Here is an 8,258-nt window from a genome sequence, read left to right as displayed (position 1 = left end):
CCAGCTGTAGCTTAGGGGAAGGGAGGAAACAGCTAGGTTCCTGGCCTGGGAAAGAGACCAAGTGGCCGCCCACCATCTCTGGCTCCAGATGTGGCTGCACAACAGTGAACTGCTGTGCCGTGGGTGCAGGCCTAGGAGGTGGCCACAGCACCTGCCCCCTAGAGTTAGAGTCCCCTAAACCTGCTTTTGAGACCCAAGGCTCTATGGCTTGAAGCACACTTGGGGCCCTGGGCTGGTAGACCATCTTTTAAGGGACATAGAAGTAAGTAGCCAGGCTTGCTGGATACCAGGTGTTTCCCGAGTACCTGTGCATCTTGGTGAGAAGGGCCTGCTACCATGTGCACACAGAGAACAAAGCCCAGAGAGGCTGACACAGTTGCTCTGGGTCACACAGCTTATAGTTATTAAATGAAGATTTGGGCCTCCAACTTTAGAGATTGATCAGAAGGGGGCATCACAGGTTTAGTATCTACTAAGGGTCCCCAAAACAGACCTCCTCTGGGGACAATCTCTGCTACCCACCAGGCACCTGCTGGGCACTGTGTGTGTGTGTCACAGCGGCAGCAGAGAACGTAACAGGGAAGCCCAGCCTGGGGCTGCCCTCTGAACAGAAGCAGCATCCTATCTGAGGGGAGAGACTAGAGCTGGTGCTCTGAGGGAGCGGGTTTGTGAGTAGTCTGTAGGCCACAACCGCTCCCATCCCACCCCAGGTGTCTTACGGCAGCTTTGGCAGTACCAACCGACGGTGGCAGTGGCATCTGGCCCACAGGCCACAGGAGGCCGCCAGAGTGGCGAGGTTAAACTTGTCACCCCGGTCTCCCCCTCCACCCCCAGCCCCCCCACCATGGCCCTGCAGCACCTGCCTGGGGGCCAAAGCACAATGTGTGAGCCTCACCCACAAAGTTAGGACCACCGGAGTGGAGGGGTCTGTGGGGCAGGGTATGTGCAGGGGGGCTGTGATGAGGAGCAGGGCACGTTGAGGGGACAAAGGTCCAGGCTGCCCTCCCTCCACCAGCCATCCTGACTTAGTTAACATGTGCAGCCAGGTCACCTGCTGGAGGTGGCCAGGTCCTGCTGGGAAGGGGGGCCCTCACCCTAGGCAGCCCACCCCTCCATGAAGAAAGCCCCCCAGCAAGACAGGAGCAGGGATGGGGTATGGAGGCTGTTATTAGAGCTGATGCTCTTGGGGCTCAGCTGTGGGGGGAGGCGTGCTGGAAAAAGACAGAAGGGAAGGGGTGAGGGGGGAGGAGGAGATGAGGAAGAGAGGGGGAGGAGAGGGGGAGGAGAGGGAAGAGGGGTTTCAGCCACTCAGCCTCAGGAAACAGCAGCAGGGGTGAGGGAGGTGGAGGCCCACCTCCTGGGCCACCCTGCCAGTGCCTGAGTTGGCTTTAGCCACAGGTCCCAAAGTTGAACCTGGAAGGAACCTTTAGGGGTTTGGCCAACACCATCAGCTCTCACTCACTTTGGTTTCCTTTGGCCTGAGTGTGTTTAAGAGGAAATTCTCCAGCCCCCGTGTGAACTGTCCCCACCTGTCTGTCCCCTTTGCAAGAGGCCAGGGAGCCCAGAGAAAGTGTACCCTGTTCTAGGGCACCTCTGGGGTCACAGCTGTCTTCAGGCTGTGGGGTCTGGCACCCCACTCTCCTCCTGTGTGGACAACCCTACAGCCTAGACACTGACAAGGGGAACCCGGAGTTTGAGCACATCCCCCAGCTGTCTGCTCCCCATGTGAAGGATGCGGACTTGCTTCCGTGGGGAACAGAGAGCCGCCTGGGTCAGTGACTGGGCCAAGGCCCCTCTGAACCCACCACCCAATGCAGGTCCCCAGGTGTGGTGATGTCCACGTTCTGGAGTTGCCGGCCAGGGCATGCCTGTGGGCCCTTTGTTTCCAGGGGTCTCCTGGTGACAGCACCCTCTCAGAGCTGTCTGTGTCTCCCTGGTGCAGGACTGTGTCAGGAGGACCCGTGGGACTGCCTGCCTGGTTCCAACCCTGGCTTGACCATGTCATCTGGTCGTCTCTCAGAAAGGACACAGACCAAGGAGGGCTGAAGGCCGTCAGCTCAGAGCTGGGGGTGTGGTCAGTTGGCTGCCCGGCATGCACGGAGCTCTGGGTAAACCCCAGTACCACACATACCTATAATCCCAGAGGAAGCGGGGCAGGGACATCAGAAGTTCAAGGTCATCCTCAGTTACTTATCAAGTTAAAGGTCAGTCTGGGCTACAGGAGACCCTTTCTCCAAAAACTAAAAAGAAGATAATAAATAAATACTCACGGACAATAGTAACCGGCCAGGGCAGCGCTGTAAACAGTGTGGGAGCCATAGAGACATGAGTGAGGGTTCTGGGTTTTTCATTTCCTTCCCCTCCTGATTTTTCTTGTTTTACGTGGGTGTGTGGGTGGGTGTGTAAGTACACATGTGAAGGTCACAGAGGTTGCCCTTTAGTGTCTCCTCTATCATTCTCCACCTTATTTTTCAGACAAGGTCTCTCACTGGACCTGGAGCCAAACTGTGTAACCTCAGGGATCCATGTGAAACCACACCTGGCCTTTTACATGAGACCTGGGGATTCAAACTCAGGTTCTCATGCTTGTGCGGCAAGCACTTTATCGACTGAGCCATCTTCTCACCCCCCCTCCTGGTTTTTGGGTTTGTTTTTTGTTTTTTGTTTTTTTTTTGTTGTTGTTGTTGTTTTGTTTTGTTTTTATTTTTTGAGACAGGGTTTCTCTGTGTAGCTTTGGTGCCTTACCTGGAACTTGCTTTGTAGACCAGGCTGGCCTCGAACTCACAGAGATCTGCCTGCCTCTGCTTCCCAAGTACTGGGAATAAAGGCGTGGGTCCACCACCGCCCTGCTGTCTCTCCTGTTTTTATATAGCACCATTCAGAACACTTGCTCCTGAGTCGCCTCCTTGGCTGGGACACTTGCCACATGGTGATGGACTGGGCCAGACAGAGCTGGGAAGCTTCATGGCACCTGTCAGATTCCAGCAGGTGGAGCCTCAGAATCTGGCTTATAAGTCTGTGATCTTGGGTATTTTCACTTCTGATATGAACAGGGTGGGGCGGGGCCCTCTTCTGAGTGACAGAACAGCTGGCCCTCTTCCTTCAGCGTGCACAGCTTGCTCGCCTCCACTGTTTCTCACGTGACCTCTGGGCCACGTCTCTCGATGTCACAGGTCAGGGTGCCCTGTAAGGAAATGTCATTAGATTTTTCTTACGTTTGTGTATCTACTCATTCATGTATTGCCTCTATCTGGGGGGGTGGGGAGCACACCACAGTGCGTGTAGTGATCAGGGAACAACCTCCACCAGGTCATTTGGTGGCATGTCTCAACCCCCTGAGCCTACGGAAAGGCCTTCAGGGCAGGACCCAGGGAAGGGGCCAAGTACCCACCCCAGCCCCCACCCCAGCCACACCATCCAGAGGACCCTGGATCAGCTCTTGGATCAGCAAATCCAGTGGGACAAGAGTGCCAGACGCTTTTCCTGATCCAGGGACTTCCATCCTGCCCATCTCCTGGAAGTCCCCAGGCCAGATCAGAGCAGCCCACTCCATCGGCTTTTTCCAGTGACAACAGTGCTTTCTTCCATGGTCACCTGTGCGCCAGGTGCTGGGTGATCAGGACCCCACCCCCACCCCACCCCCCACCGAAGTCTATCTCATGCTGTAGCCCAACTCCACCATTGCTGTGGCTCCCTGCCACCACGTGGGTGTGAATTAAAACGGATCAAGGTCCTGTGGACATGCATGCACCCTTTGGGTGCCCATGCTGGTTGGAGCACTGTCCAGGTCTTGGAAGGCACTGGTACCCAGGTGTGGAGGACTTTCATCTGTCCCGCACACCTTGGTTGCCCACACACTCATGCACACGGCCCCGCTCAGGAGCACCTGGGATACAGCAGGGATGATGGGCAGCCAGCACAGCCGGCAATCACTCCTGGCCCTTCTCACACTCCCGCCACCTTTCCAGAGGTGGCCCTACCTTCCCCAGACTCCAGGACTCAGCAGGATCTGCCGGGATCCAGTGCCCTCGCCGGTTCTGTCCTGGAACTCAGGAGTTCAAACAGTCCCCCCCCCCACCGCTCCTGATATCAGCCTTCTCCTCCCCAGTTTTTCCTGTGCTGGGGACTGTGCTGGTCTCTGCAGAGTGTTTGTGTCCCTGGCCTGTGACAGGCACGTCTCCAGACTTCACTGGTGTCAAGGAGTGACTCCCACGGGCTATTGCAAACACCCTCATCTCTGCTCCTACCTCCCGCTGTCGCCCTGGCCTAACCAAGCAGAGTGACCATCCATGGCTGGAGCCTTAGGGTGCCAGAGCGGCTCTCTCTCCCTGTCTGCAGTCACTCCTGTCCTGGTGACCCAAAGAGGCTTTTCCAGGCTGAACCCACCTGTCTGCCGCTTGTTGACCGATTTTCAGCCATGCCCCCCACCCCACACCACACCGCTATCCCTTCTCCCCAAGCTTCTCCCACATACTCAGGGATCCCTACCTTTTAAAAACATTTATTTATATCCCTTTTTAAACATGTATTTATTTACTTACCGGGTAAGTAAAGCCATGATGTGCACATGGAGTCAGGACAACTTGTGGGCATCACTTCCCACCTTTCACCAGGTGGGTCCTGGGTTCAAACTCAGGAAGCTTGGCTTGATGGCAAGTGCCTTTACCTGCAGAGCCGTCTTGCCCCGCCCCTTAGCACAAGGTTTCCTGTAGGCCGGCCCGGCTTCAAACTTGCTGTTGCCAAAGATGACGGAGCTTCTGATCCTCCTGCCTCCACCTCCTCGGCGCTGAGATTATAGCTGTACAGCCTGCCTGGTTTATGCATCATAGGGAATCAAACCCAGGGACCTCACGCGTGCTGGGCAAGCCCTCTACCAACTGAGCCACATCCCCAGCTCCCCGCTTTTGCTTAAATTGCCATTTGTGGTTTCAATTTCCACTTCCCCTGCCACAGTGCTCAGGGCTCACATGGACAGGGGCTCTATTGCGTTATTCTTCTACCCTGGGTCTACCACGACATGGAGCTAGAAGACCCTCAGGAAACACGGGGGCCCTGGAGGAAGGGATGAGCCCACAGCCCCCCCCCCCTTTGGGAAGGACCTGGCCCTTCACGCGGCTGTGAAGAGGAGGAGTGTCTGTTTGGTGCTCTGTGCAGCCTGCAGCTCGACTTGCCGGTGCCTCTGGCCTAGGCGTGAGAGGAAGCAGGTGGAGATGTCAGCTCAGGAAGCAGCCCAGGCCCAGCCACGCCCGGACTCTGAGCCTGAGAGGCTGGAGCTCTAAATATAGCTACAGGTTGTGCGAGGAAGTGGTAGCTTTGATAACCCCGGGGCGGCTCAGCCCCCGCCGAGCACTCTCTGCCCCAGGAAAGAGAATGGGGAAATGAGCTCCTCCAGTTGGGGCCTCGCACAAAGAGGGGGCCCACACCAAGGCAGGGGTTCTGGGTGCTTGAATGAACCCTGACCCCTCCGCTCTGGACCAGCCTAGAGTGTCAAATCAGGTGCTGTCTGCTGTGGCTTTAGAAGACCTCTGGGGCAGGACAGAGAAATGGGGATGTGGAAGGGAAGGGAGCCCCTTAACCTGGAGTTAGGTTAAAGCCTCTGGAGGACAAGAGTCTGGAGTTCCAGCATCAGCCAGGCCTGGTGATGCACCCCTTTCATCCCAGCATTCGGGAGGCTGAGGCAGGCAGATATCTGAGTTTGAGGCCAGTCTTGTCTACAGAGTGAATTCCAGGACAGCCAGGGCTACACTGAGAAACCATGTTTGGAAAAACAGAGTTCCAGAAGCCAACAGCATTGGCTGTGAAGGTTGCTAGCATGGAGACTTTGTTGTGTCCAAAGTGCCCTCAACCACCCCCACCCCAAATAAATAACAACCTGACAGTGCTTGTGACAAGGTTAGGAATGTTATTGGGTAAACTGAGGCCTAAGGGTGGGTTTCTGTTTACCAGCAACTTCCCTTAATCCATCCCCAGAGGTCCTCTACCTCAGGCAGGGGATCTAGTCCAGGTCAATCGGAACAGCCTGTATCAGCTCAAGAACCCCTACCCTGCTGACTGTCATATCAGGTCTGCTGGTTTCCCATTATTTTGCCCCCTCCACCCAGAGATAGCCTTGATAGTCTGACCCCCAATCAACCTGTCTACCATGGAGAGGTCCAGTTCAGTGGTTTCACTGTGCCCTCACTTCCAAAGGCAAGACACCTTTTATGTATTGATTTTTGAAGATTTATTACTGTTGTTGAGACAAGCAGTCCTGGGTGGGCTGGAGCTCACTACATAGACCAGGCTGGCCTCGCAGTCATAGAGGTCTGTCCATCTCTGCTTCCCTTCTGGAATTAAAGGTGTGTGCCACCATATCTGGCCTTTATTTTTCATTATGTGAACATTAGTGTCTCTATGTGTGGGCATGTATGTGCACATGCATGCAGGTGCCCTTGGGTCCAGAAAAGGACATCAGATCTCCCAGAACTGGAGTTACAGGTGGTTGGGGGTTGTTTAGTGTGAGTGCTGGGAACTGAACTCGGGTCTTCTGCAAGACTGAATCATCTCTCCAGTCCCAAGTTTCCTTTTATAAGAGATATTTTCAAATAAGGATGCTAGAATAGAATGAGCTGTGCTTAAGGCCTAAGCATACATGATCTTCCAGTATAGCCTGCCTCCTTTATAAGGAGTCAACTATAACATACTGGGGATCTCACAGACAAGCCTATAAACTGTTCACAACACACACACACACACACACACGCATCCTCCCCTTCCCAGCCGTCAGCAGCGGCAATCCCATCAGTGGACTCCCAGGCACCACCTTGATCTCACTAAGTCGCCCATACACCCTTTGAGAGGGAGTGTCAAAAGCCCCCCAATCCTGTACATGAGTACCATGAAGACACTCCATCAAGGGGCTGGAGAATGACTGAGTTTAAGAGCACCGGCTGCTCTTCCAGAAGACCTGGGTTCTGTTCCCAGCACCCACATGGTGGCTCACGATCCTATGTAACTCCAGTTCCAGGGAATCCAACACCTTTTTCTGCCCTCCATGGGCACATACAATTACTCAAGCTCACACATATACATGTGAATAAAAATAAATACACCTAAAAAATTTAAACACTCGCCATCGTGTTTGTCTCTTGAAAAACACACACCCACACTTGGGGGGTATATTCTGCTTTTCCTAAGCACCCCTGGCTCTCATCACTCTCTGTGCTGATATCTTTGTTAATAAACTCCAACTTTGCTTCTTACTGCTTATCCTGGACGGAGGAAGGTAGCCGGCCCTGAACGTCCACAGCAGAACGAGAGCAATCAAGGGCCCAGGTGGAACTCCGAGGATGACTCGGTGAAGGACGAGGAGCCGGAGGGGCAGGCCTGAGCCCCCAAGCTCCACTCAGTACCTCAGAGAAGTTCCCAGCACTCGTTAGGGGCCAGGCTATATGCTTGGCCTAAACTAGGCAATGCCCCCACCCTGGTGGCAAGCACGATGCCCTCAAAGAGTCTGCAGCCATTTATCCAGTCATTTATGGCAGAAACAATGAGCCCTGATTACATGAGGGGTGCATGCCGGAGTCAACACCACAGCACACACTTGCACCCTCTACTACTCGTGATCCAGGACATGTAGAGAGTTGCATGAAGTCACATGTACATGAAGCATGCAGCTGTGTTCGCAGGACCAGCCAACACAATGACCTTGAGAAGACTGTCTACCACAGAAAGACACGAATCCTGCCCAGTGAGTCACCTTGTGCATGCCACATACCTTCTCTGGTTCTTGCTTTCCTCTGTAAAAGTGGAAATAGGTTGCCTTGAGAACCTAAGGAATGAAAGGATGTGGCGTCCAGCACAGTCACACAGAGCTCCTGGGCTGGCACCAAGTTCACTGGCCCGGAGAGGGATGTACTCTCCCCAGCTGGTAGAAGGCCGCTGGGTCAAGAGGATCCCAGGCAGGCCAGGGGGCCAGGCATCCTTCCTGAGGACTTGTGGGGGCTGGGCAAGTGGCATGTTCAGTGGTTGGTTCCTGGCCTGTGTCCTCAGGTCACCCGGGGGGGTACCAAGCAGGCTGGCCTATACCCAAGAGCTTGTCCCAGGTCTTCCCTGTGACGCAGACGGTGGGCAGTGGCCTCTTGTGGAGGGAAGGTCGTCAGCTAGGCCTTCAGTACTTTTTAAATGAGTGACGCTTGGGAAGGAAGGGGCTGCCCTACACCTGGAGGGGCTTTCAGAGAGCTGGGAACCCCGAGCTTAGGTAACCCCAACAGCTGGAT

General features: G+C 54.7%; 1 long non-coding RNA gene across 1 annotated transcript; it reads right to left on the bottom strand.

Annotated features, from left to right (window-relative positions):
- Window positions 1–2,777: 2,777 nt before the first annotated feature.
- Window positions 2,778–8,132, bottom strand: LOC114709821. Its single transcript, XR_003736989.2, has 3 exons — window positions 7,757–8,132; window positions 4,542–4,811; window positions 2,778–3,184 (listed from the first exon to the last, which is right to left on the bottom strand). It is a non-coding gene; the product is annotated as an uncharacterized LOC114709821 (long non-coding RNA).
- Between the last annotated feature and the right edge of the window lie 126 nt (window positions 8,133–8,258).

Source organism: Peromyscus leucopus, chromosome 4 (genome assembly GCF_004664715.2).
Source record: "Peromyscus leucopus breed LL Stock chromosome 4, UCI_PerLeu_2.1, whole genome shotgun sequence".
NCBI classification, from domain to species: domain Eukaryota; kingdom Metazoa; phylum Chordata; class Mammalia; order Rodentia; family Cricetidae; genus Peromyscus; species Peromyscus leucopus.
The sequence above is the reverse complement of the archived record's forward strand: the minus strand, read 5'-3'. Positions and strand labels throughout refer to the sequence as shown.